The following is a 13065-nucleotide window of genomic DNA, read 5'->3' as shown; positions in this document are numbered from 1 at the left end:
TTCATTATCATTGTTATTAAGTTTCAAGGTATCTTCTAAACATTAACATAACTAGAGGCAAATAATATGATAACTATTGGACATTTTCAGACAACATCCTACTATCAGCTTTATAGAGAATGTGTGACGAGTATAGGTATAGCTTCCACAAGAATTATTCTCACAAATACAATATCATATATGATACAGTAGAACAAGATTATTTTTGATATTCAAAATCAATTTATATTCGCAAAAATCTATTTTCAGTTTTGTATATTGTTTTATTTTAATCCAGATGAGAACGATGCGAACATTGGCTTTAGCTTGTGGAAACTTTTTTGAACCAGTTATGCAGACTGCATGCATATGATAGCGAGTATCGTTAAAAAAAGGAAATGCGTTTCACATTCCCTTAAGAAGCGGAACATTCGAGTAAATGCCCCTCATTGCGTTGTTTAACCATCACCGCACATAATCGACGATCGCCCATATGACTTCATTCCACACATTCTTGCAAGTTGAACAGCCTTGATACATGGCAATCATATTTTCTAAATAAGTATAAGTGAGATCTAAGTAACGTTTCGAAATCCTTGCGTACATTTTATGAGCAACAATACCATACACAAGCACATCATGAAATCTATGGATTTTGATAAGTAACATATTTATATATATATAATAATTAAATATTGTAATTTAAATAAAGAAGGGACAAATCTTAATGATATGCGTGCCTCAAGATAGGTATAGCGAACACCGAAGACGGTTTAATAAGCCGTGGACACATGGCTACTTCGATGTGAACAGAGAAAAAGAAAAAAAATGGGTAAAGCTTTCCCCAGCAGTAGAATAATATTAATAATAGAATAGAAGTAAATAGTTCCTTATTGTTGTACAAATGCGTTGCAATATGTTTCTTCTCTGATCTTCAGTAGAACCAACTGGACGTAATATACAAATACCTATGTCGCATATAATTCTAAAAATCCGAACTCCATTTAAACTTGTTTTACGCTTTACCTACATTTTCTTTTAAAGAATCCGTAGTAATAATCGATTACTATTCGATGATTATCTCAAATCATTAACCAATTATAATAAATATAGCCTCGAGTATGCTTAGTTCCGCATCTACGATCATTTGCCGTCAATTTGACTGACGATATGCGTGCGGTGCCGCTATCATACACTATGTGTAATCTTGTTTTCAATTTACTGCCAAACGGGAGTTCTTAATTTGACGGTATTTCGCTGTCGAACTTTTTTTTTCTTTTCGCTTGGCTCCGATTTGTGTTGCCATTAGCTCTAGTTCTTTTTTTTAAAGTTATCGATTCTAAACTTATTTAAGAATATATCAAATAGACCAAGAGAAAGTAAACCACTGAATTTACTCCTTCTAAATGCCGTAGATAATAATTATATCCGTCATATTAAAGAAAAGTTTATAGGTATTTCGCTATTAACACAGTAATTTCGGCTGAAAAAAATCTGTCAAAGATTATATTGCTTGGTTAAGTCAACGAGGAAATTACAAATGTAGTTAAAAAAATAGGCAATGTGTTAAACTAAAATAATTTAGAAACAAAATTTATAGTAACTTATTTATATTTACTTTTCTTTTTTTTTTGTTATTTTTGTTGTTATGTTATAAATTTATTTATCAGAGGTAGATAACTATGATTATTAGTTATAAATTCGAATTATTTAAATAAATATGTATGTAGGTAATATTATTATTATATAAATAGGTAATATCAGATAAAATATGTTCTTAGGATTTTTCAAATATTATGATTATTAAAATGATATATATTACTATTACTAAATATATTAAATATTTAATGTGAGTTTTATTTCCGCGTAATATGACAGGATAACTGGGATACGTATCGCCCTCTGTAACACAAGGTAAAGCCGTTGTTCGCTTATCGCTCCAAATGAGGCGAGATAAATTGATTCACATAAATTGATATAAGATCTCTATCAAGAGTCAAATCAGAACAATTAATTATATAAAACTTGAAATGTTCAAGAAAATTTAGGTTTCTCATATTTGTATATTGTACCTATTTCCTACATTATTATTATCCTATTATAGATAACATTATCTATGACGGTGATAGTTTGTAGAATGACATATTCGTATCAGTTGTACCTATATGTACTTATTTTTAAAAAATGCCATAGCTTTCTTTAGAATTAATGAGTTTGTTTTTTCACAGGTGAATGATCTTGCTCAGTTCTAGTTCGACAGTAAATGTAAGACAACTTGCAGGATGTTTCTACTGTTATTTTGGACCCAATGAGTGGTTACACATCAAAATTCCCCAGCCTGGAATTTCCTACAAAACTATAAAATTGATTAGGTCTTTATTAGTTGTTTTTGTTTACTCAAAGCATTCGCGGAATATTTTATGGTTAGTCGCGGGGCCAATAATTTTTAATTCATAAAGGTTTGCGGCTTAATTATTATGAGCAACATGTAGGCAGGTATACATATAATAACTACTGCTGACACGTGTCTGCAGTTAATAAATATGCGATCTCGTATGTTATTTATATGCAAGAGTCTGTAAATATTACCGTAATATGCGGCCGTGTAATCGATTGTTATAATAATTAACTCACACTAATTAACTTAACTAAATCATATTCATTGTTAGTTCAAAATAGCCATACTGATTAATAATTAATTGAAAATGTATGTCTGTTTAATACACTCACTTTACATAAAACGGGGGATGAAAGCTTGTACGATATTTGTAAGATATAAGATTTTCTACTCTTTAAAAAAAGGATATTTGACTTGGAATCACTGGAAACGAAGGTGTCTTTTATTTTTATGTAAGATAAGGGGTGAGTTTTATGTTTAATATGCTAGCTATAGTTATTATTGATGATGATATGGCCACAGCTAACATAAAATATGGCTTAAAAGAAGTCATTAAACGTATGCTAATCTACTAGTCGTATACAACTAGACGATAAATGTACGTTAAAAATACCCACATGCATTAGTAAAAACCAATCTGAATTGAATCTAGGAAATGTTATCATTTCCGAATTTTGAAGCCGGATGTTTATCAGCACATGTTAATTTGGTAAACAATAAAAATGACGGTCAATGTTGATGACGGCGCGGAGCGCGCTTCTCTATCGCAGTCACGTGGTCATAAAGGCATATTAATTTTTAGATATCATTGAGCATTTTCATAGATTTATCACAAACGTGCGACGCCACCGCGACGCTAGCCGGAACTTTAACTCCATGAGGACACGGCGCCGTTAAAGATGTGTACACACAGAAACGCAGTGTGTTCAAATTGTTATTTATTTATTTAGGGTACAAATATAAGTAATAAGTAAGCGGGTTCATTGCATAATAACAGTAGAGTCAATATATATATATATAATAACTATTATATATATATTGACTCTACTGTTATGTAAAGAGAATAACTATTCTCTTTACATAATTTAACTTTATAACTTGTAACATATATGACGTATATAACATTATTGATTTGTATATAAGATAAAATAAAATGTTGTTGTATTACGCCTAACTAATATTACATGTATACATTACTTATTTTAAGTATTTATATAATTACAACCTGTAAACTGTGTCTCGGCTTATTCTGAATGAGAATTGAAATAAAAAATATGAATGAATTTGAATTATTAGGGTTAATTATAAGCTAACTCCATTCAACTGCCAGGAAATAACGAGGAGTGACCACTGGCCTCGACCTAATAGGATACATTGGTATACTAATGGGGCCATTTGCCAAAGTGGCTTATAGATTCAATCAATATTTTGATTGAATCTATAAGCCACTTACCTACGTACTGTGACTAAATGTACGATACTATTTAATAGGTACCTCTATGTACATACCTAACAGTTATTATTGTTTATAAATATCGGTAACATTTAATTATGTGACGTAGTTTATGCGGGAACTACCTAAACGTGTGAAAAGCACAGCGTTTCCGGATTGCATGCATTGCACGCACGCGGTATGTAATTAACCTATTGTAAGATCCGCCATTTAGCTATTTATGGCGTTGAATAATTCTTACAACTAGTCATTGATAACACGATACTACTGCTGCTGGGAGCTGTGTTATCTACCAGTTATTGAGCAAAGCCTATTATTACATCCTAAAGGATTACTTGAATGAATCAAAAAAATTGACGTTAATAAGCGGCTAAAATGTAACTACATGAATAAATTATTTTTATTTGATTTGATTTTACTACTCTACTAAGATATTATAAGAATACATATAATATTTTAAACTATAGATAGTTACAATTTTCTTAATTTACTATTTTCAATTATTAAAGCTTATATTATATTTAATTCAGTTTTCTTTGTAAGTAGTAGAATACAATAGAAAGTTATAATGGAATATGAAAACTAAAATATTCCGAAGCGAGCCATTGATCATTATTATCTTATACCTACTAATAACTACATTATGAGTTGTGAGAGTCCAGTTTGGACTACTGGATAAAATCATATTATTATTACATTAGTATAGTGTTCACTTATTTGTTATTTATGTCTTCTTGTATGTAAGTTGTTATCGACGTAATATCGGCTCGTTAGCCATAGCTCCACGTCTTTACTCGAGACGATAGATAATAAACTGCTAGTGTTTCCACATACACTACAATTAGCTTACAAATATTTTTGTATAGAAATAGATGTAAAATCAAACTACAAAACGGCAACTGCGGCAGATAAATGTACCTAGATATTTGCTCTTGACACTATTGTGTGGCCTCAGCTTGTGATACAGTCCACGATATAACTTCATCGTTTAATATTTATTGCTTACATCTGCATAGGTCATTTTAAGTTTTCGTGACTTATGCGTACATTACTAGATGATAAGATAGAAATTTTTGTATTAAATTCTACACATAGATACGAAGTAGTGTAGAATTTATTGCAAACTTTTATAAATATTTTTTAAATTTTTTAACCGAAAAACGAATATAATAATAATAATAATAAACTCTTTATTGTGTACATAGAAGAAATACAATAAGAAAAAAACAATGAATAGAAAATGATGAACAAAAGGCGGTGTAATCTTAAAGGAGCAGCGTTTCGATATTTAAAAATAAATCATTGCTATGGTAGCACAACAAAAATTAATTAGACTTTTAACTATATATAATTTTTATTAATGTTTTTTAATGTTGAAACACAATTGTATTACGACTATGGTTTTGAATTAAGTGCCACGATACTAAGATAAAATGTCCAAATTGACATTTATGTCTAGGACTTTTCTTCCCAGAAGCTGTTGAATACTACTATATTCTTCAGGCTAGGGCGATACAGGTCGTACAATAATATGACAAATATTTAAAAATTACAATTATAGATTTAAATTATCTCAACGCATGAGGCGTTGTAGTAATTTCAAACAACAATCTTAGAATAAATGTCACCACCGGTTATAGAAAAGAAATTGTGTATTCAATGAAAAAAACGAATATACGTGACTTTCATTAAACTTACGTATGATATTAAGAGGATTTTTCCAACCCAAGGTGGGTTGGAAAAATCCTCTTAATATCATACCCTTTCGAAGTTTAAATGAGTAATGGACTATACCTAATATGCTGTCTTCAAAATATAAGGTATGTGATTAAGAACCAGATGACTTTTAAGATGTTACAGAGGTAGATACCTAGTTAGTAAATTTTGTTTAACATTATTTTTAATACTTACCTACTTTTTTATCGTTAATCAAATAAAAAAAATCAAGGAAACGATATTATATAATGATTCGTATATTGGATATTTTTTTGATTACAGTATTAATTGGACACTATTTCAGAAAGCGACGCTCATTGCGGATGTAACATCAAATAGAATATTAATAGATGTGTATGAATACATACCTAAAATATAAAATTCATAAGTAAATATAAAGTTCACGTATCTGTACATCCGTATATATGTATTTTTTAGAGGAGTATTAATTAAGAGACACGACCTAAATAGGTAAATACATAAGCAACAAAGTGATGTTGATCCTCTAACTTTGGTGTTGGGTTTTTTTTGTTTTCCTTCTCTTGCACTAGTTTACTGCGATTCGTTTCCTTAATCATCAACTTCGAATTTCCTAGACACAAAAAGGAGATATAAACGCATCTATTCGACTATACTTCCTCCGTCACCAAATAAAGAACTGTGCGATATAATCAGGAACTTATAAGTATATTTAATTCTATGCGTAATTACATCAGTTTGATAAAAACTAACGATTGAGCAAGCTTCTATAACAAACACTGAGCCACGAAATCATCACAAAACCTTCGGAACGAACTTGATAATCTTGGTATATTTCTAGTATGATATGAGAATCACTAAATGAATGGTTTATGGAGATAAGAAACTGTAAAAAGCAAAGAGAGCAAAGTCATGGTTGTTTGTTTATAGCAAAGAGTAACAAAACTGGCAGGGTTTGTCATTTGTCGAAAGGCCATTGGTCATTGACCGATCTACTCATCGAAGGAGATGGTACGCCTGTTCAAATGACGATCACGAGTGGGCAGCAGTCTACCTGCAAGCGATATCACCGTCATAATTTATTTAGCTTTATTGTCATATATTTCTTCTACCCTTGTGTATGTGACTGATTTTCTGATAAACGGCAGGACCGAATTAGTTTTTTTTTACGTTTGACAGGATTAGGTTGGTTATTTTAGGTTCAGAATTGGATCCTGTAGGTGTAGCTAATGTTTGGTCAGTAGAAAGTCCGCTGCATCTAGTACTTATTTAAAAAATAAAATATGAACCCGAGACGCTAGGACTAAACATTGTTTCAGCTAGTTTAATATGTAAATAATCCCTATCTTTACATAGTATAAAACAAAATCACCTGTCTGTTCGCTTATACTCGTATCTTTTAAATTACGCAACGGATTGTAATGCATTTTCCAGCAATAGATAGAATGATTCAAGAGGATGGTGTATATGTATAATACAGGTATGTTATAGTTCAGAAAAACCAAGCTTTAAAAGATTTAGTAATACATTCGTGCAAAACCGGGTCGCTACTAAGAAATAGTTGCTGATACCTACTAATTAGCAAGTGTGACTAGTCCGTTTCCTTAAACCAATTTTTCAGAGCCACCTGACATTTTCTACAGCGAACTCTATCTGAATTGTCGAGTCAGGTACTCGACAAAAAGGGGTTTTCAACCCGTGACAAATTTGTGCAATGATCCTCACCCGCGGAGGGCATCGGGCGGGCTCGGGTGTTCTACATGAGAATGAGGATTCTTTATAATCATAAAAACCATATAATGTACCCTGCGGCACCTTGTTGAAGTCGCGAGGTCACGTTAGCATTAAATGGGAATATATCGGCTTGTTATTCAGTCCAGCTGAATTGTTTTAAATTTTAGGGTCTCAAATCTAAAAGTTCGAATAAAATAAGTAATATAATTATGCTACTATCATCTTTTGTTCATCAACTTTTTGTCACACCATATATTCATCTATAGTAGATATTAATGTATGCTGTATATAAATAATAATAATGTTTATTCGTCTACACAAAAACTTTGTCACAGTACAAAATTTCAGTCATATTATGTTTAATTTATGTACCTACCTACCTTCCTTGTGATGGTAATATTCAAAACATGATCACTAATCATTATTTACTGGCAAACTTTAATGTTTACTTTTGTAAAGATGTTAATTTAAATACATCTTTGCTAAGTCCGGTCAGTTCTTGTTTGGTGAGTTTCGAATAAAATCCAACCTGATTTACTTTAATTATCGTTGGGTGTTGATTACAAGATTAGTTTTAATAAATAAATAAAGTGTTTAGATTATGATATAAATAACGAGTAGACTACAAAAAGAATAATCATAATCAGCGAACAATTCGCATAATATGTATATACTAATTTTACTACATATTTCAGAAAACTCTTTTATTAAACCTAATCTAGGTTTCACACTTCTTTCTAACAAGGGTCATCAATGATATATAGACCACATTCTATACCTACTAAAACATATTTCAAATCTATTGGGTTTCAGAGAAAAAATATAGATAAAATCCTTTTTGCATCTTGTTTTGTTTCTACATAGTCCTCTAAATATAAAAAAATGTGTATTTTTTATAGTTCTTATTCATCGTTGTTGGAACGAGTTGCTTGATGGATTTTATATATTTTTTAAATTTTGTAATCATATTTATTTGACATATTCTTTTTTCTAACAATCTATTATAACATCGCTGTCGTACAAGTTACATTTTAATTATCTTTGTAGTTTTCCTCACAAAAACCTTCGATATCTCTCCCTTATCAGTATCTACTACTACAGATACCACCGCTTCAGTAGTAATTTTTATCGCAGCAATAATTATAAACTAGCTCTTTACGTTTGCATTGTTTCGTTATATACATTTTTTTCCACTGGACAATTCACACAACGTTACCTAACCCCAAAGTACGCAGAGCTTGGGTTTGGGGTACTAGATAACTAATACAAATACTTGGATTTTTTTGCAAATACATACCTAATATATAAAAAACCCAGACCGATACAAACTATCACACTCATGCATTAAAATGTTTGTACCATGCGAGGAATCGAACTCGCGACCATCAGAAGAAAAGTAAACTGCTATACCACCGTGGTGGACCTATTAACTACGACACGGTTGATCATGATACATTACCAATTGACTTTATGCAACAACATTTTCTAATATGCAACAACATTTTCTAATATGTTAACCAACACCATACATGTTGAACACATTTTTTTATTTTATTTATTTAACTTTAATGAAAGAACAATTCTACATCTGCTTCCGTCAGGAACAAAGAAAAATATTTTAAATATAAATTTCAATAAAAATTAATAATAATAATAAACATACATAAATAAATGTATAAATATAAACATAAATATATAAATATTATATATAAATAAATACATAATTATCTGATAATCAAATTATAAGTAGAGCCTCAAGTTGAAAGTAAGAAAATATATATATATATATAAATATAGAGAGAGAGAGCTTACCTACTTTTCCTGCATATCAAGGTATGAAGTAAGAATTTTCTGGAAGTTCGTAGAGAGCGATTGGTGTTGTCCCCATGGAAATGAAATTTATTACTAATGTATTCAGATTCCGGATAGGGAGCCATTTAAGCTGAGAACGAAAAGAAGAGACATGATCGAATTTACGCAAATTAAAGATGAAACGGATAGAATTATTCAGAAGACGATCCAATTTATTTAGAAGATCAACGTTCATGTCAGAACAGCACACATCAGCATAATCAAGGGTGGGGAGGACTAAGGATTGGACAAGGAGGATTTTGGTTGGAAATGAGGTGTTGTCCCCAATGAAATTTATTACTAATGTATTCAGGATAATTAGGATCGTATAGAATTGAATATAGTGTGCATAGCATTAAGTAATAGTGTATAGCTATGTTGAACACATAATATGTATCTACTACATAAATATTTTTATAACTAGATGTTAATGAACTATTCAGGAGGTAAAACAGCTATAACTGAAGATCATCCGCGTACAAATGGTAAGTTTTTCGGGACAACACGAATGCAAACCATTTAACAACTGATGATGAAATCCTAAGATGAGGCGAAAAGTCTCTGCGCTTTTGGCGACGACATCGCACTCGCACTGAGATGAAATCAAAAGAATTGTTGGCAAAGACGACATCCTAGTATATTCTTTAAATTCCCATACGTACTCGTTCTTGGATATAGGAAAATATGTACCTACTACATAAATATTTTTATTTATAGATAAGTGTTTATTTTTTCTAAATAGTTTGAATGCGCTTTTGGCGACGACATTTGACGAATGAAGTTGACGATAGAAAGTGATAACGTATATAGGAAGTAATAATAAATAAATAAGTAATCCTGGACAATTAACACAACGCCATCTAGTCTCACGGTAAGAGTTTGTTATGGGTACCTACTAGACTACTGATATAAATATTTAGTTTTTTTTGTAAATACATACATAATATACATGCTTTAGAATATCCCCAGACCGATACAAATAATCGTGCTCATGAATACACATGTTTGCACCTTGCGAGGAATCGAACCCGCGACCATCGGAAGTAAAGCAGTGTGCTAAACCACGGCCGTCATCAAATTGTTTTTACCTTCTATTATTAGGACGTTGTTTGCCATTTCTGACGTATTATATAAAAACATTTTGAGAATACAAGGCCACAATTTCCTTTCAAACCCGTGTGTTACACAGATAGCTAATCAATCCAATTTCCATAATAATTTAGTAGCTTGCTAATTTTTTTCATAATATTATTCTTAGACAGTTACATATAATATAATGACCTAGCGTTCTAGAAAAAAGTTGTGGTTTATGCAAATTTCCGCACAGGTGTTTGGCAACGAGATTAAATAAAACATTAATAATAATTCCCGTGGAATAATAAATATCATATTATAATAGTAGTCGACTATAAAATTATAATATTATTGATATACGTATTCCTTGTATAAAAAATATATTCCACTCTAATATCATATGATGTTTAATAGAAATTATAACAAACCAAATTTCGCCTGGCATGTGTATATAACACATACTAGGCGAAATTTGGTTAAGTGTTTAGTAAAGAAGTTTTAAATAGCACTATAAAGATGAACTGTGCATGTATGTGCACGTGTATCTACAGCGTTGTATAAAAATGTATTTCAGTAGAATACGTCATTCATATCGTTGTAATATTTCACATTATAATATAATAAAAATGACAGTTACGTCTATTTTATTATTGTACCTGTCAAAGATTAGTATTTTTATTTAAATATTAGGTAGTAGGGATAACAGACATATTATTACACTAGAAGTGCGATAATTAAATTAAGTATATTAATATAACATTAATGAATGATAATGGAATGACGTACACGCCTATGCTAATGGGATACGCTGACGGGGAACCAGGAGATAGGTGAGATTTAAGTCGTATTTGTAACTCATAATCGAAATTTTACCACTATCACTACGATGGTTTCCAGAGGAAATCGCGTGAAGGTCAATCTGACCGTTAATAAAAATCCTAGCTCTCCTAATATCATTACGTTGAAATATGTGTAATATATTAGCTAAAAATATATATATATTATAAGACGACGTTCGAATTAGAAATTTATGTATAATTTTTAGATTGGGAACTCAGAGTATTAATAGTTAACGTGTTTCATTTCTTTTACTTAATAATATATTTGTGTCGAAAAGCAACGGTTACCAGACTCCTCTTGGAGTCTTGGACATATCTGGCAACGACCGTTAGTTAAAGCCAAATAGAATTACCGAGTAATTAGTAATAAGTATAAAGAAGTCCCGCAAAAGGTCATCCAACAGGCTTTCTTCGATCATTGACTTCAGATCGATGCGGTACCGCCTGTAACTACGCTAAGCTAATAACGGTTTAGTTTTTAATCTGTGAATGACGAAGGACCTGATATGAAACAAAGTAAACACCATCTCTTGATATGAGGCTGCAAATATGTCAACCATTGCCATCTATACGAGTTAGTTAGATCTACCTGGCTGCTTATTCATTGTATCGTAACTTTGTTTGCTATTAGCTTAGCAATCGGTTTTGCTTATAAGCAACAATATTCACTGTTAAATTATAAAAATACACTGCAAGACATTTGAGGATATAAAAGAATTACTGAACAAACAATATCTTTCGAAATATAATGATTAATTACGTAAATTGATGTAGTTACAAACACAGCTTATTGTTAACTTAATGGTTTTAAAAAGTAGTTAAGTCAAGTTATCGGTAGATGGCAGTAGTGGGCTTGATAAAACAGATTAAGGCTTTGACGCAATATATTATTTCCGAAATATACATTGTTTGGTCCTGTTTTTTAAAAACAGTAATTTTAGTTAATTTATTTTCTGCACGACTTTTGTAAACTCAAGTAAAGGTGTTTAAATATTTACAAGTGGATTATGTTGACGTAGTATTTCCAGGTAAGTGTTTATAAAACATGGCGGTGTTCGCTGTCGGTAAAGCGATCGCACCGGTCTGCTGATCCGCCGACTGCCACACGCAATCGCTTCGACACAGGTAGGTTAAGATTCACGGTCCACCGCATTTGCTGCTTCTATGCGCAGTCGACGCGGCCCTCCCGTACACCATACTAAACGCGGCGGACGAAATGCACGAGTTTCTGTTATCGGTGGAATAGTGAAGTGATTATTTAGTGATCGTTGCATGTGTCTGTGTTTGTGATATGATTAGGAGCACCACTGACTGAACGAGCCACCGTCCATAGCGGATCTTAACGGTAAATTTCATCTAACATGACACTGTGACCCGCCTGTTTACCGCCTGGTCAGGTGATTTAATTCATCATCAATTGTTTAACGGTTTCCACGGTATTCATTAAATCGATACTTAGTCGCACGCGCATCGCTCCACATCCGATAGCGAGAGCTCGATATTTTTGTTCCACGTAGCCTCTTGCGGTGTTTACCCGTGAATTATGACACATTTATGTATCTCATGCATCCTTGTGCATCACACGAAGCTCTCAGTATTTGGAATCTCGCAGTTTTCTTTAAAGAAAGTCGTATTAGTTTTGTCGAGTTAACTAAAATTTTATGGATTTAGGCGTCAGATTGTACCGTTGCAGAAGAAAGTTAGAGATCGCAAGTATGTAGGTTCTTTACATTCTAAATCGTTTGTATCGCTTAAGAATCTTATTGGATCTAATTGATTATTTTGTTGGAAATTGTAATCTTTTACTATGATGTTTTTAATTTATTTCTACCTATATTTATAATAATACTACATCAGGCTGTTCAACTTTCTTGTAATAAAATCGATCGATTTCCTTTAAAATTTTTGTCAGCTGTTAGTATTTGAGTAAATCTATTGATGTGGTTTTCTCTGTTATCGGCTTAATAAGCATTCTCTCGGCGCAAACAATAGCATCTTGTTCCCATAGAAAGTTGTAAACAACGATTGTCCCCGTAACGCTG

General features: G+C 31.7%; 1 protein-coding gene across 1 annotated transcript in view; it reads left to right on the top strand.

Moving 5' to 3' along the window:
* Positions 1 to 12166: 12166 nt before the first annotated feature.
* The window catches only part of LOC131844874 (myosin-VIIa), a 40429-nt gene continuing 39530 nt past the window's right edge, over positions 12167 to 13065 (top strand). The window contains exon 1 of the mRNA XM_059193856.1: positions 12167 to 12368. The gene's annotated coding sequence lies outside the window, so the exon portion shown is untranslated. The remainder of the gene's footprint in view (positions 12369 to 13065) is intronic.

The sequence above is a fragment of the Achroia grisella genome, unplaced genomic scaffold (assembly GCF_030625045.1).
Source record: "Achroia grisella isolate CSIRO2021 unplaced genomic scaffold, CSIRO_AGI_Agris_v1 utg4223, whole genome shotgun sequence".
Lineage (NCBI taxonomy): Eukaryota > Metazoa > Arthropoda > Insecta > Lepidoptera > Pyralidae > Achroia > Achroia grisella.
The sequence above is the reverse complement of the archived record's forward strand: the minus strand, read 5'-3'. Positions and strand labels throughout refer to the sequence as shown.